A 15916-nucleotide genomic window follows, 5' to 3' on the forward strand; every position below is an offset into this window, starting at 1 on the left:
GACTTCAGTTTCACTTTTCACTTTCATGCATTGGAGAAGGAAATGGCAACCCACTCCAGTGTTCTTGCCTGGAGAATCCCAGGGACGGGGGAGCCTGGTGGACTGCCATCTATGGGGTCACACAGAGAGAGTCAGAGACGACTAAAGCGACTTAGCAGCAGCAGCAGAAGGAAACAGCAACTAGTGTTGGCCAATACGCTCCAGTATTCTTGCCTGGAGAACCCCCCTCCCTGACAAAGTTCCCTCGAAGGCCACAGTCTACAGGGTCGCAAAGAGTCTGACACTACTGAAGCGACCCTGCATACATAGATGTAAGACTTTTTGCCTGTGGCAGCTCTGCCCCAGTGAGAGCTGATCGTGAAGGTGGTGCAGCTGCTTGGCTTACAGGGACCCTGGCTGCACCAGGTGTGCAGGGACAGGGACTGCTTCCACCACAGGAGTTTTGGCCCTATCAGAGTCTTTTTCTAGCCTCTTGTAGCTGGCGATCAGAAGGCCTCTTTGGCCAGTCTTTCTCCGTAGCTTCACCCATTCAGGCAGTTAGAGGGCTCCCTTGCCGGGGATTCCCTGGTGGCTCAGACGGTAAAGCGTCTGGCTTCAATGTGGGAGACCCGGGTTCGATCCCCGGGTCGGGAAGATCCCCTGGAAAAGGAAATGGCAACCCACTCCAGTACTCTTGCCTAGAAAATTCCATGGATGGAGGAGCCTGGTGGGCTACAGTCCATGGGGTCGCAAAGAGTCGGACACGACTGAGCAACTTTGCCTTGCCTTGCCTGGGGTCCTTCTCTGTTGTTCAGTGTGTCAGGCACATAGAGGGGCCCCCCTGGCTGGAGTCCTACTCTGTAGATCTATGCGTCAGGCACTTAAAGGGGCACCCTGGGTGGGGTCCTCCTCTGTAGTTCAGTGCATCAGGCGTTTGATGGGCCAGCCTCTCTATTGTTCAGCTGCTGATGCTGGTGTGTGGGGAGAGAGAGGCTATGGTGATGGCTCCACCCCCTACACCTGACTGAGCAGTATCACCTTGCTTCCATGGCTACCCGGCTTTCTCCACAGGCATTTCCCACCACAATCACCTCCCTCACCTTCGCTCGATCCATTTCTCTGGAGTCAACAGCAGCCCTCGCCCTGGAATTGCTCCACACTCCCCAAACTCCAGCTCCCAGCCCACTGTGCCTTCCAGGGACCCTCGTCCCTGTCCAGGGTATGTATGGCTGCAGCAAGGACCCTCTGATTGTCATTCCATTTAGGCTGCACAGATCAGCTGTTTCACTCTCAGCCTTAAATGTTTCTCCTCTGACTCAGACAATTGCCCCAGTGTGGGGATCAGACCCCTGCTTCAGTTCCCCGACCCACCAAGGGCAGGTCCAGTCCTACAAACACTCCTGTTTTTCCCCCTAGTTCCTTTGTCCTACTGAGTTTTGTGTGGTTCTGTATATTCTTTTCCTCTGGTCAGGTACTCCTGTCCACTCTCAGCTGGTGTTCTGCATATACTTCTGTGTCTGAAGGTATATTCCTGATGTATCCATGGAGAGAGATGTACTCCACATCCACCTACTCCTCCGCCATCTTGTTCTCCCAAGACTTTTTAATAGAAGGCTTCAAACCTACCCAAAAGTAGAATAATGAAGCCCCAAGTACCCACCTAGTATGTAGGCTTTTAATAAACAATGCCATTTTTCTCTATGAAAGTTTACTGATATATGTTCCCATCTAGATGAGATTTATATTCATTTTTGTACAGATGAATTTTATAGCTGCTGCATCCAGTGTTATATGTCTCAATATATCTTTTAAAATAAGAGTAACTTGGTGGTTGGAGGAGGAAATGGCAACCCACTCCAGTATCCTTGCCTGGAGAATCCCAGGGACAGAGGAGCCTGGTGGGCTGCTGTCTATGGGGTTACAGAGAGTCGGACACGACTGAAGCAACTTAGCAGCAGCAGCAACTTGGTGGTAGGGACGGAAAGTGATGGGAAAAATAAGGCATAGTAACTTTTGTTGCATAGGACAATAGTTTTAATCTAGCACAGGAATGCCGGTCAACTCAGTGTAGCTTCCTGGTTCAGTATGCTTGGAGGGATACCGAGAGCACATCCAGGATCTGTGTGGAAAAGTGCTAGGACTGACAAACAATGTCAACTACAGGGAAAGTGGGGAGAATTGTTGGCATTTGCGTTATGTGGTTTTTTGATTCTGCTTTTGCTTATAAGCACAGCAGCATGCTTTTGTAGGATTCTTTTGCTTAGTAGCCATAAAAACCCATTTGATTTATTAAAAGGTGATGAGACATTTCTGTTTACCTATAGATTTCCCAATGTGTTCCCAACTCTTTGTGACCCCATGGACTGCAGCCTCCTAGGCTTTTCCGTTCATGGGGATTCCCTAACGCTTGCTATTAAATTGACAAATTTCCTTAAAAATACGATGCTCTTTTGAAAACAATTCCATGATGTTGGGATATATGTAAAAAGGATGTGCTGCACCATCATTAGGGGAGCAAGTGCAGGAGCTGTGTTAGAAGTAGGAAAGGATGGCACGTGTCCAGGCATGCACCATTACCTAGCTCCAAGCAGGAGCATGGATGTGTTGAAGTCTGTGGTGTGGTTTGTGGTCATGGAACAGAGATGAAGCTAACTGACCCACACTGACTCAAACTCCAAACCTTAAATTTTAAATCCCATGTTCATCTTTACTGAGCTAACCAGTCAACAACTAACCAACAACAAAAATAAATTTAAAAAACAACATAAAGTATGTCAGGTATTTGAGAACTGCCTTTTCATGAACCAATGGATTTAAGTCTGGAAGGCATCCTAGAGATCATTTAGACCAGGCATTGGCAAACTACATCCCATGGGCCAAATACAGCCCACTGCCTGTTTTTGTAATTAAGAGTTGTACTGTAATTACAGCCAGGTCCATCTGTTTACATATTGTCTGTGCCTGCTTTTGCACTACAAGAGCAGAGCTGAATAGTTATGACAGACTATACTGACCACAAATCCTGAAGCATATACTATCTGGCCCTTTATAGAGAAAGTTTGCCAACCTCTGATTTAAACCAACCTTTTCATTTTAGAGATGTGGAGATTGGGAATGAAATAGGTTGAGTAACTTGAGAGAACAGCTGGCAGAATTCCTCAAATTCCCAGTGTCAGGGTCCAGAGCTGTCATGATTTTGTTAAGAGGGAGCAGTTTTACATCTTCTGGAAGCCCCATTTATCTTCTTAGGGTATCACTCCCTCCTCCACTGCCTTTCAGGTTTACGATAATGAAGACAATGAAAACTCTCCTTAAACAACACCTCACACATTCCTCCATCATTGCATTTATCATCCTGAATTGTAATCGTTTGCTTCTCCCACTAGACTGTGAGTCCACTGGGGGCAGGGATCATGCTGCATTTGTCTCTGTAGCCGGATCACACAACGGATATCTAATAACCATGTGCTCAGGGCTTTTCATTTTGTCACTTCATCTTCTTCCATGGCTGTTTTAAGATAAACTTCAACTATTGTGAAGATAAAAGCAAACATTATGATCTGTAATTTTCTCTTCCTGACAAAGGACCCCCACCCCTGCACCCAATCACTGAGACCCATCAACTGGAGGTGTTCAGAGTGAAATACTATTGATAGAAGGCAAAAATCTCAAATATTTTTCAAATAAAGGCCCTAAACCTCAGAGCTGACCTTGACCTATATTCCTGACAAATGGAAAAGGGCCTGAGGTAGACCAAAAGCAATAAGGATGGAAGAGATGAAAGACTGTTAGACTCAGTGGGACATTATGGTCGACTGTGCATGGATGTTGAGCATCTAGAACTCTAGATTCTGTCAAAGTTCAGAATGAGGAGGACGAGCACACTGGATGAGAGAGGTATGGGTGGGAAGGGGATACAGGGCATAAGTGGAGGTGGGTGTGGTGCAATCAAGTGTGGAGACTGAATAGACAGTGGATTATATGAATCTGGAGCTTTTGTGCTAAATCTAGGATGAACTCATTCAAAGAGTAGATGGAGATTAGGAGAGGAGAGGACTAAGAGCAGAAAACTAGAGATCACCAAGTAAGGACTGAACAAAGTAAGAGAACGCCCACTGAGAAGGATCCCCTGGAGAGGTAGAAGGAAGACAAAAGATGATGTTCTAGAAGCCAAGATGGAGAGGATAAATGCCAACTGAAAATATTTTGAGGGAAAAAAAATATGCTTTGGATTTGGAGGTCTCTGATAACCCTTTGTCTATCCAACCAATCCATTCACACACAGCCAACTGGAAATATTTTGGAAGTAAAGGAAAACTCTTCTTCTGTCAATCACTACAAGTATAAAGCTGGTAGGAAAGATGATTTGCTTTTATACAAATTTGCTCCACAAATACCTTTTCTAGAGTCTGTTTATCAATTAGGATTTATACCAGTTAGCTCAGGCTTTTAATGAGTTCCAATAAAAACTTGCTTGTGCTATTCAGATGATACTCCTCTTGAAATGTATGATTCATTATCATCTGATACTTTATGCTGGTTTGAGTCCTTTAGGCCTAAAATAAAAGCTTCTCAATGCATAAAATCATGTCCAAATGGGAGCTGTCTCGAGCTAGAATATCTAAAATATTTTTTAAATGTTAAAAAACAATGCTTAGTGTGTGTGTTTGTGTGTATTAGTCGCTCAATCGTGTCTAACTCTTTGCAATCCCATGGACTCGAGCCCGCCAGGCTCCTCTGTCCCTGGAATTCTCCAGGCAAGATTACTGGAGTGGGTTGCCATTTCCTTCTCCACTTAGTGTATGGTAATAGTCAATAAGTATTTGTTGAATGAATGTGTAAATAAATAGATGGTGTATTTTCCTATAATTCTTCACCTACATATTGTGGTAATTTTAAAACAAGTCCACAAATTCTTTGACATTCCTCTCACTAAAAGTGGGATCTCATTCCCCTCTACCCTGAAGAGAGACTGGCTTTAGTGACTGGATTCTAATAGAATGCAGTGCAGCTTCCCCTAGAGCCCTCCAAGTCTGGGTTCAGTTCAGTTCAGTTCAGTCACTCAGTCGTGTCCAACTCTTTGCGACCCCATGAATCACAGCACACCAGGCCTCCCTGTCCATCACCAACTCCCGGAGTTCACCCAGACTCATGTCCATTTAGTCGGTGATGCCATCCAGCCATCTCATCCTCTGTCGTCCCCTTCTCCTCCTGCCCCCAATCCCTCCCAGCATCAGAGTCTTTTTCAATGAGTCAACTCTTCATATGAGGTGGCCAAAGTACTGGAGTTTCAGCTTTAGCATCATTCCTTCCAAAGAACACCCAGGACTGATCTCTAGAATGGACTGGTTGGATCTCCTTGCAGTCCAAGGGACTCGCAAGAGTCTTCTCCAAAACCACAGTTCAAAAGCATCAATTCTTCAGCGCTCAGCTTTCTTCACAGTCCAACTCTCACATCCATACATGACCACTGGAAAAACCATAGCCTTGACTAGATGGACCTTTGTTGGCAAAGTAATGTCTCTGCTTTTCAATATGCTATCTAGGTTGGTCATAACTTTCCTTCCCAGGAGTAAGTCTGGGTTAGAATAAACAATCCTCTTGCGCCTGGCTGGCTCGTTCTCTTGGACGCTGTGCCTTTGGACCCCTGAAGCTGACAGATGTTTAAGGAGTGTAGCTACCCTGAAGCACCATTCTGGGAAGGGCACACAGGCATGGAGAGAGATGCCTGAGGAGCCTCAGCTGTGCCAAACCCCAGGTGACTGAGTTCTCTCAGGATGCCACGCCACACCTGTGAGTGAGTAAGCCATCCAGTTATCCCAGTCCTCAGGCTTTGAGCCACCCTCTACAACAGGCATGGCAGAAATGAGTTCTCCCTGCTAAATTCCATCCACACTGTAGACTTGTAAGCAGGATATTCTTTTAAGTCTCTAGGCTTGAGGGTAGCAACTATACTAAAAAGTGCTGTGTATCTGACTCTTTGCAACCCTATTAACTATAGCCCACCAGGCTCCTTCTGTCTTTGGGATTCTGGCAAGAATACTGGAGTGGGTTGCCATTTCCTCCTCCAGGGGATCTTCCTGCACCTAGGGATCAAATCTGTGTCTCTTGTGTCTCCTGCACTGCAGCAGAGTCTTTACTGCTGACTCATCGAGGAAGCCACTGTAGTAATGGGAACATTCCCTAATTAGAACATTGGCTATACATTGCTATGCGATTATTATTGGTTGATCACCATGGAGAATATTATGAGCCTTCAGCACATTCCTTTTCTGGCTAATTCTCTCTGTGGCGAGGACCTACAACTCCAGCAGCCACTGGCTAGAAAGGCCTTCACTTCCTTTACCCTTCTTAAATCTAGGAAATCTTTTGCCTTCCAAAATTGGAACAAATCACCTCTTTCTCCAAGCGAACTGCCTTAAGGTGGGGTTTGTAAACACGGGACAGTAAGTGGTAGGTTTTTCTTGTCTCCGCCCTAGAAACAAGGACTTACTAGGATATGCTTCCGTATAGTCCAAGTGAAGAGAGAGTGTCCTCAGGAACAAAGGAACTGTAAAGAAAACCACAGTCTCATTAACCTGTGTGAGGCAATGAGGTATTAAGAGAAAAGCAGTGGGTGGTACAGAGTTCTTTAAAAGGTGATCAATATTTCCATTTCAGTGTTTTCTAGGGAAGAAGGTTTTAACATATGTTTCCTAGGCCAAAATACACCTAAACTGGAGAAAGAACAATCTATTGTAATTCTATCTCATTAGTGTGCTTCCCCAAATGGAAAATTCTTGTATAGATAAGATGATATATTTGACAAATAGAGCACCCAATATAAATGAATACATGGTATTACATTTTTATAAATTGACCTATGAATTTGGTTACTATGCATTTGTTCCCCTGAACTTGATCATTTCAGAGAAAGCTTTTAAGATCAATTTCCTAGACCACTGAAGACCACTGGCGTCTCCACCAATGTAATGATGCCTCATAGGAGTCTACAGGAAGCTAGCTGCTGTCTTTGATGTAGGTTTAGCTGTAGCAGGAAATACTGTGTGAAGAGAAGAGGCTCCCAAACCTGAGTCCTCACCTGGCTGACTGCCAGGATAAATAGTGCTTTCTAGACCCAGTATCAAGGAGTCTGGTTTCCTTCACAGCAGGACCCATCTTCTGGCTTCTAACTTCTGAGACCTCAGAAACTTTTAATGCTATTCAAATGCAAACATCCCACTCTGAGCTTGGATTTATATGCCTACTTTGAATAGCCTCATCTAAAAGTCACTTGGAAAACGAAATATGACAGCTGCTTACTATGTACGTCGCTTTCAGTTCAAAAGAAAGTGAAGTGCTAAGTCGCTCAGTTGTGTCTGACTCTTTGTGACCCCGTGGACTATAGCCCACCAGGATTCACTGTCCATGGGATTCTCCAGGCAAGCATACTGGAGTGGGTTGCCATTTTCTACTCCAGGGCATCTTCCTGACCCAGGGATTGAACCTGGGTCTCTCACATTTCAGGCAGATTTTTTACCATCTGAGCCACCAGGGAAGCCCTTCAGTTCAAAAGAGAGAAATGTAATTAATTAAACTGCATTCTAATTCTAATACCAGACATTCTCTAATCTCCATCAGCCCTACTTTCCCTGGAGGTGGAGGACCGCAGCACCAGAACCCCCCTCCGCCCTCCCCTGTCCCCCACAGTCCCAATTTCAAGGCCAGGGTCAGGAGGGCAGCTTCGGAGAAGGCTGCCCTGTAGATATATGTTTTTATGACCTCAGAACGATGTGTGTCTCACTGTAATGGAAAACATATCTAGCAAAGTCAGTTGTAAAGTAAAACTCTGTAAATAAATCTCCACACCCCCTTCCAAAGATTTCCTTCATAAAAATCAAGGGAACAGCATCAAGGAGAAAAAGAAAAAAACATAACACAACCCTCACAGCTTTGTGTGTTTATATTAATACTTCACTTTGTTCCCAATACAACTCGAAGTGATTTGTAAGGCTATGTAAAACTGTAACAAGAGAGTGCACATTTACAAGTGAGAAAGGATAAAAAAACAAGGGTGGGGACATAAAACAGAGCCAGCAACAAAGCTTTTAAAAATGTCTGAAATAATGGGCTCTGCGCTGGGTGGGTCACAGTTTGGCTCTAAACTATCAGCCTATCAGCCAATGGCATCGCCCCAACAACTCAATTTGCTTGTGAGCATTTTGGGGGAGTGGAGAGGTCAGGGTGAGGGGTGGGGGGGTGGAATACAGGCGAGTCTGGCCAACTCCCTTCTAATTTGGCTCCATGTAGAAGTAGATTTGAACACATCCGGAATAGAAAACATCCTAGACTGTGTGTCCTTAAAGCACTCCTCGACTATTGTTCTGAGGCAAGATGCTTGTAAATATCGGAAGACACTGACTTCAGAGAAGAGGCAGGCTTGGCTTGCCAAGAACAGAACCTTAACATTGTGTGAAGCTGTTGTGTCTCTCTTCTTCTCCATAATCTGACAGCTCTAGAGACTGATCTGTTCTTGCCATCTTCATTTCTTCGCTTCCCCCTCACTCCTAAATCCACTCTCATCAGGATTCTACACCACCACATGACTGAAGCTGATCCTGGAGAGGTCTGCAAGGTATCCTTCAGTTCATCTTTCACTTGGGTCTCAGGAGCATTTGGAAGTTGACATCTCTCTCCTTAAGAATATTCTGTATACTTAGCTTTTCCAATATTGCAGGAAGTGGAACCCTTTCAGGGTCCAAGAGTGGGCTCTTGTCTAACACTTGGAAATGAACTGTCCGAGGAGACACATGTGCTGACAAAGCAAAAGACTTTATTGGAAAGGGGCATCTGGGCAGAGAACAACAAGGTAAAGGAAGTCAGGAGTCCTGCTCAGCCACCTAGCTCAGGATTTATGGTAATGGAGTTAGTTCGCAGGTTGTCTCTGGCCAGTCATCTTGCTTGGCCCAGTATTGGTCTGACTCAGGGTCCTTCCTGGTGGCATCCACATATCTCAGCCAAGATGGGTTCTGGTGTGAAGGATTCTGGGAATTTGGTAGGATATATTATGGGCTGGCATCCTTCTCTACCACCATGTTCCTTATTGGGACCTCCTATCAGGAGACAGTTCATCATGCCTGGCCAAGGCAGGAGGTTTTGGTCAACAGTTCCCTAAACTACCACCACACTTCATGGTTATCTCCCTCTTCTTTGGTAACTCTTTCTACCTGTCCTCTATGTGCTTCTGACGGGCCACTTGGCCCGTCAAGGTTTTCCTTGGGATTCTGTTCTAGTGGTAAGAAGAACTCCGGGTCAGAGAGAGTTTACAAAACTGTTATCATACAGGACAAGGGAAACAAATATATATATTTCTAATCTTTTGTACCCCATAGTGTAGGGTACATGAAGTTCTTGTTAACTGAATATCAGCAGTGCCTGCATACTCACTCAGTTGTGTCCAGCTCTTTGTGATCCCATAAACTGTAGCCCACCAGACTCCTCTGTCCATGGGATTTCCCAGGAAAGAATACTGGAGTGGGTTGCCATGCCCTCCTCCAGAAGGATCCTCCCAACTCAGGGATCAAATTTGCATTTCTTAAGTCCCCTGCATTGACAGGTGGACTCTTTACCGTTGAGCCCCCTGGAAAGCCTCTAGGACTACACTAATACAGAAACCACTAGCCACATGTGGCTGTTGAGCACTTTAATGTGGCATTGAGATGAATTGTAAACGTAAAATAGATTTCAAAGACTTGACATAAAAGTATGTAAAAGAGCTTGTTCATTTATTACTTATATAGATTATATCTCTTTATTTTGGATATACTGGACTAAATAAAACATTGCTAAAATTAATTTCACCTATTTTACTTTTAACGTGGATCCTAGAACATGTTTAATTATACATGAGGCTCACATTACGAAGCTGTTGGACAGTGCCACCTTGTATAATTTTAACAAGTTCTGCATCTATTAGCAAGTTACATTCAGCATTCCTGATTGTATGCATGAATATATACATGTATGTGTATTGTAAATGTAAATTCTCCTTTGAATCAGAATCTTCCAGGTTCCCTCATTAATGTACTGAATAGAAATCTTTGACACATCATATTGTATTTGCATGAGAATCAGTTTTAAAAGCTTATACTTTAGCAGCCAATGCTATGGAGTTGCTCCAACAGGCCCATTTAGATCTGTTCTTCTAGCCCTTCAGTGGTTTTGTAAGGAGTTAATTCCCTATATTAAACTCCATGTAAACTAGCTAAGGTGGTTTTCATTACCTGACTGATATAATAGCTAAAAGTTATTAAGTGCTTCTGTTGTCGTTTGTTCTTTAGTTGCTGTCATGTCCGATTCTTTTGTGACCCCATGGGTTGTAGCCCCGCAAGGGTTCGCTATCCATGGAATTTTCCAAGTAAGAATACCTGAATGGGTTGCCATTTCCTCCTCCAGGGCATCTTCCCAACCTAGAGATCAAACCCACGTCTCCCACATTTCAGGTAGATTTTTTTACCAGTGAGTCACCAGGGAAGAGTATTCTTTAGATAGCCTTTCAAACGATTTACACAGATTCTCTTGTTTAACCTTCACAACGATTCTCTGAGGTAGGCTACATGCTCTCATTTTCACAGATGAAGCACTGAGAGTTTAAGAAACCTACCCAGGATGACCAGCTGGGAAATGGTAGATGGATTCACATCCAAGCAGAATGATCCTAAAGTCCACTCCATCACCACTGTGCTCCAGCAATGATTTTCTTGCCACTAAATGAAACACATGAGCACACCTATCACTTTGTGGACCTGGAAACTGTGGTGTGGCAGAAAAACTGGAGGTTTCGATCATGCCTTCACTCTTGCCTTCTCTGCATCTAGGCCCTTGATTCAGCTGGCTGGTTCTCAGTGTCCTGGGCATAGCTCATATTGGGTAGTTCTTGCAGACTCTCCTCAAAATGAGGAGGTTGAGTGACATGCCATCTCCCACTGCAGCTGAGAAGCAGCTCCACCAAGAACAAGAGTTTTCACTAGTGGAGCTGCACTGCAGTGTGTGCCCTGGAGGGTCACAGTTTGCCAAGCAGGCTGTCCATGGTCTTTAGCAAAGGCAGAGAACGGTAACATAACTGCTCTTAAGGGCCTGCCGGGTGTCAGACATTGCCTTAGGCAATTTATATACATTCTCTTTAATCCTTTCACTAGCAGAGAAGTGGTATTATCCTATTTTAAAGATGAAGAATCTGGTCTCAGCTTAATTATGTATATTCTAGGATTCCCCTGATAATCACTGAACTCTTCACTAATACCTAACAGAAACTCTAGACATTATATCAAAATGCCTTCAAAATGCTTGTATTGATAATAAATATGTAGTATTTGTCCACATGTAACTGAATAATGAAACTTGCTAAATAAGGAGAATAGCAAAAATATTATATGCTGTCTTTCCATTATTAATGTTAGTTTGAAAGCTTCAAATGAGCAGACAACTCTATTTTCCAGCATGTATCACGTTAGCTTTTAATTCATTAGCTGTCTTTTCCTACTGTCTGCTTTCTTGCTATGGTCTACATTTTATACTGGTGCTGCAGAGATATGCGAAAGGATTATGCTGCCCCACTTTAGTCCTAGGAAATAGAACTGCTATGAATTATTAATAGTATTGGCTTTCTAATGCTTTATTGATCATTCACCTCTTTGTTTCAGAGGATATTTGTTAGATGGGATTTTTCCCCCCCCACCCCAGAAGCTTACTATGTTTTGCAGGAAGCACTAACTGGCTTGAGTTGCAGAACAGACGGTCCTCTGTTGATTTCCACCTCTACCTGTGATGGAGCTCCCTCCATGCCATGCTTCTGTATCCTTGCTCAGTGACAGGTTAATAGGGAAGTTTTCAAACGGTACTCTTCAGAGCTCTTAGGATTTCCCAGCGGTGCCTGAGGTGCAGTTGGTGGAAAAAAAGGCCTGGGGTGAGGGGCGGGGTTCTGCACCACCCACCCCCACCCCAACTGTTCCCTTGTTCAAAGAAGCACTTCACTCCTGCTATAAGCATTAAGCTTTGGGGCAAGATTATGTTGGGAAGATTCTTTTTTTTTTTTTTTAAAGAAGCATAAATTTTTAAAATTAATACAGCACATAAATAGTAGGTGTCTACATACTTGGGATATAAAGAAAATGTCTAAGGATCATCACAGTATGTATGAGCATATACAACCAGCTGTGCGCTGAATCTGACTAATGTGGTGGCATGTTACGTGAGTGGGTTTGCAGGATGGACTTGGCCCTCCTGTGGTGTTCAAATAGTAACTGACTTCACTCAGAGTTTGAGTGAAGGTCAGTGAACTCTGAGTGAAGTTCAGTGACTATGTTTATTTATATAGTGAGTAAACTCACAGTCACAAGAAATACCGTAAAATTTAGGGACTGGCAAAAATACATGGACAGATTGCACGAGTAAACTTTGTTCACAGGCTTATATTCAGGTTATTAGGTCAGTTCCTAGGTGGCTCAGATGGTAAAGTGTCTGCCAGCAATGTGGGAGACCCGGGTTCGATCCCTGGGTTGGGAAGATCCCCTGGAGAAGGAAATGGCAACCCACTCCAGTGCTCTTGCCTGGAAAATTCTATGGACAGAGGAGCCTGGTAGGCTAGAGTCCATGGGGCTGCAAAGAGTCGGACACGACTGAGCGACTTCACTTTCATAGGCCTCTAACTTCCTTTAAGAGACTGAATATCGTCATTATTTGAGTTATTTCATAGGAGACGGCCACAGGCAAAATATTTATTCACTTTCTGTAATAAAAGCAACTATGTCTTTACCTTTCAAAGAGTTTTTAAAAAAATACACGAGGGTTTTGTTTTGTGTGAGATAAAAATCAAAGCGTTAACAGGTCATGCTCAGGGTTCCTTTCTGTGTGTGGAGTCCACAGACCCTAGGAATGCCCCTTCCTCTCATGCATGGAAGGCAGACCTGAGGAGGGCAGAAAGGTGACAGAGACTCAATTCATTCAGTAAATACATATTGAGGACCCACTCTCATTGGGCATCCTGCTAGAGGGTGGGAATCCTCCCTTCCTAGAATTTGCAGTCTACTGCGGAGGAGGCAGGTAGTGAATACATAAACATATAAACATAGCAATTATAGAATGTGCTAATTCCCGTGATGCTCACAACAGCATGGGAGTGGGGCCCTTTTTAGCTACAGACCATCAAAGAAAGGTCTCTGGGAGGGCAGACACCTAAGTGCATTTTAGAAGGCCACAGCTGGTCTCTTTGCTGGCTGCCAAGGCCATAAATATGTGGCACTTACTGTACTTGATGGCTAAGTGTGTGCCATCTGCACCCACGAATTAGAGACAAAGCTGTGGAAACCTGGAGGGGACTGAGAGTTGGCGACTCTCTGAACAGGAACAGAAAAACACAGCATTCTTAATTTATTAAACGAATAGATTTTTCCTTGGTCATTTAATATTTATCAGCATTGTTTTATTAATTTCTTTTTAATGCAAAGATGGCCTGCAGAACACTTAAATGTAATATGTACAAGATCATTGTCCTTTGCTATTTCATAAAAAATTGTTTTCACAACTGTGTATGGTTCTCATCAACCATGTAAGAAAGTGTATCCATAATAAAATTCCTTCTATTATTTCCTCGATTTGGGGAAGAGAATTAAACTTCACAAAAATGAGTTTCATTTTCAAAATCTCTATATGAGGCACTTACTTGTATTAGAGTGAAGAGAGGACATGGTTTTCAAGTAACATGACTTTTATCAATAGAATTTTCCAGTTTACATCCTTTCTTTCATTTTGTTTTGTTTTTTTAAAGCCTGCCAGTGGATCATGTTGCTTAAACAAAAATATCTGAAAGATATATGCATACAAAGCCAACTCAGATTTACAGCAGAAATAATGGACTTCAATCTCTTTCAAGCAAGCATAACTCACCCAGACATCCAACCATCCATTCAGTATTTATGTAGTCTACAAAACTGATAGGTAAAATATGCTGGAATTAGAGCATGTATTAGTATATTATGATCTTGCTGGCCTCTTGGCTGGGTGCACTGTTCATAATTCAGTTTTTCTCTGTAGCAGTTCTCTGAATGGCATGTAAATAGCCAAAATATGGCTTTAAAAAAAAAAGTGAAAGTGTGAGTTGTTCAGTTGTGTCCAGCTCTTTACGACCCATGGGCTGTAGCCCACCAGGCTCCTCTGTCCATGGAATTCTCCAGGCCAGAATACTGGAGTGGGCTGCCATTCTCTTCTCCAGGGGATCTTCCCAACTGAGGGATTGAATCTGTGTCTCCTGCATTGCAGGCAGATTCTTTACCATCTGAGCCACCAAAATGTGGCTAGAGAGACTAAAATAAAGAGCAATTTGAAATTATCCTGTCAATGTGTTAAAAGTTGACAGAATGAATTTAAAAATACATGGGGTGGTTAACCTAGGCATTCCAAAGAAAAGGAAAAAACTATTATATCACCAAGGAAGTTCAGTAAGGTATCTGATTACAACATGAGAGATCACTAGTTTCTGTATGTACCAGTTTAAAAATATGATAATTAAAAAGCATCTTGTTCAAAACAGCAAAACAACAGTACATATCTAAGTATAAACTTACCAAGAAATATACAGGGTATGAATTGAAGCAAACAAAATTTTAATGAGGAACATAAACACTTGAACAAAAGTAGACAAAACAGTTATTTTTTTATACAGGACTCTTGAAGTTTAATAATTTTTCAAAGTAATGCAAGAGCATCAGTCAAGAGAACATATTTTATAAAAACATAATTTGGTTTAATTTACTATAGTTGGTTTCCAAGTGTGTTTTTAAAAGCAGTCTACAAAGATTTCTTTTTTGTCTTGCTTTATGAGAAATAAGGGCTTTCCTGATAGTTCAGTTGGCAAAGAATTTGCCTGCAATGCAGGAGACTCCAGTTTGATTCCTGGCTTGGGAGGATCCCCTGGGGAAGGGAAAGTCTACCCACTCCAGTATTCTGGCCTAGAGAATTCAATGGGTCCACGGGGTCGCAAAGAGTCATTATAGATAACACTGTATCATGAAGATTTTGGGGGATTCCCTGGTGGCTCAGAGAGTAAAGAGTCTGCCTGCAATGTGGGAGACCTGAGTTGAGAAACATTGATCAGCAGATTGCATCTTTGAAAGGGGAGGTCAAGTCACTCAGTTCTTTGTGAGAAATAAATAAAAATTATTCAATTATTGAATTTGCTTGCTTTATTCATTTTTAATACTTCACCTTTATTCATAAATATTCATGAAAAGTAAAGTCAATACTGAATAATTTTAATATATATAACTTTTAAAAATTATTTTTCATTTTATATTGGACTATAGTTGATTAACAGTGTTAGTTTCAGGTATACAGCAAAGTGATTCAGTTATTCATGTAAATGTATCTATTCTTTTTCAAATTCTTTCCCCATTTAGGTTATTACAGAATACTGAGCAGAGTTCCCTGTGCTATACAGTAAATCCTTGTTGGTTATCTATTTTAAATATAGCAGTGTTTATATGTCAGTCCCAAACTCCTTACTTTACCTCCCTCCAACAGTCCCCCTTTGGTAATCATAAATCATTCTGTAAGTCTGTGAGTCTGTTTCTGTTTTGTAAATAAGTTCATTTGTATCATTTTTTTTTAGATTCCACATGTAAGCAATATCATATGACATCTGTTTTTCACTTAGAATAACAATCTCTAGGTCCATCCATGTTGCTGGAAATAGTATTATAGTAGATCCCCTACCTGGGCTTCCCTGGTGGCTCAACTGGTAAAGAATCCACCCGCAATGTGGGAGACCTAGAGAAGGGAATGGCTACCCACTCCAGTACTCTGGCCAGGAGAATTCCATGGACTCTATAGTCCATGGGGTCACAAAGAGTTGGACACAACTGAGGGACTTCACTTTCCCCTACCTATGAGTGAGTTCCATTCC

General features: G+C 42.7%; 1 protein-coding gene and 1 long non-coding RNA gene across 6 annotated transcripts in view; one reads left to right on the forward strand and one right to left on the reverse strand.

The window, feature by feature from the left end:
• The window catches only part of ACYP2 (acylphosphatase 2), a 179117-nt gene that overhangs the window by 157412 nt on the left and 5789 nt on the right, over window positions 1–15916 (forward strand). The window lies entirely within an intron of this gene.
• LOC133257015 (uncharacterized) overlaps window positions 4333–15916 on the reverse strand; it is a 135023-nt gene continuing 123439 nt past the window's right edge. For both annotated transcript variants that reach the window (XR_009739370.1, XR_009739369.1), the window contains exons 2-4: window positions 13679–13818; window positions 6473–6529; window positions 4333–4535 (exon numbers count right to left, since the gene is read on the reverse strand). This is a non-coding gene — a long non-coding RNA (uncharacterized LOC133257015). The remainder of the gene's footprint in view (window positions 4536–6472; window positions 6530–13678; window positions 13819–15916) is intronic.

The sequence above is a fragment of the Bos javanicus genome, chromosome 11, assembly GCF_032452875.1.
Source record: "Bos javanicus breed banteng chromosome 11, ARS-OSU_banteng_1.0, whole genome shotgun sequence".
In the NCBI taxonomy this organism is placed as follows: Eukaryota; Metazoa; Chordata; class Mammalia; order Artiodactyla; family Bovidae; genus Bos; species Bos javanicus.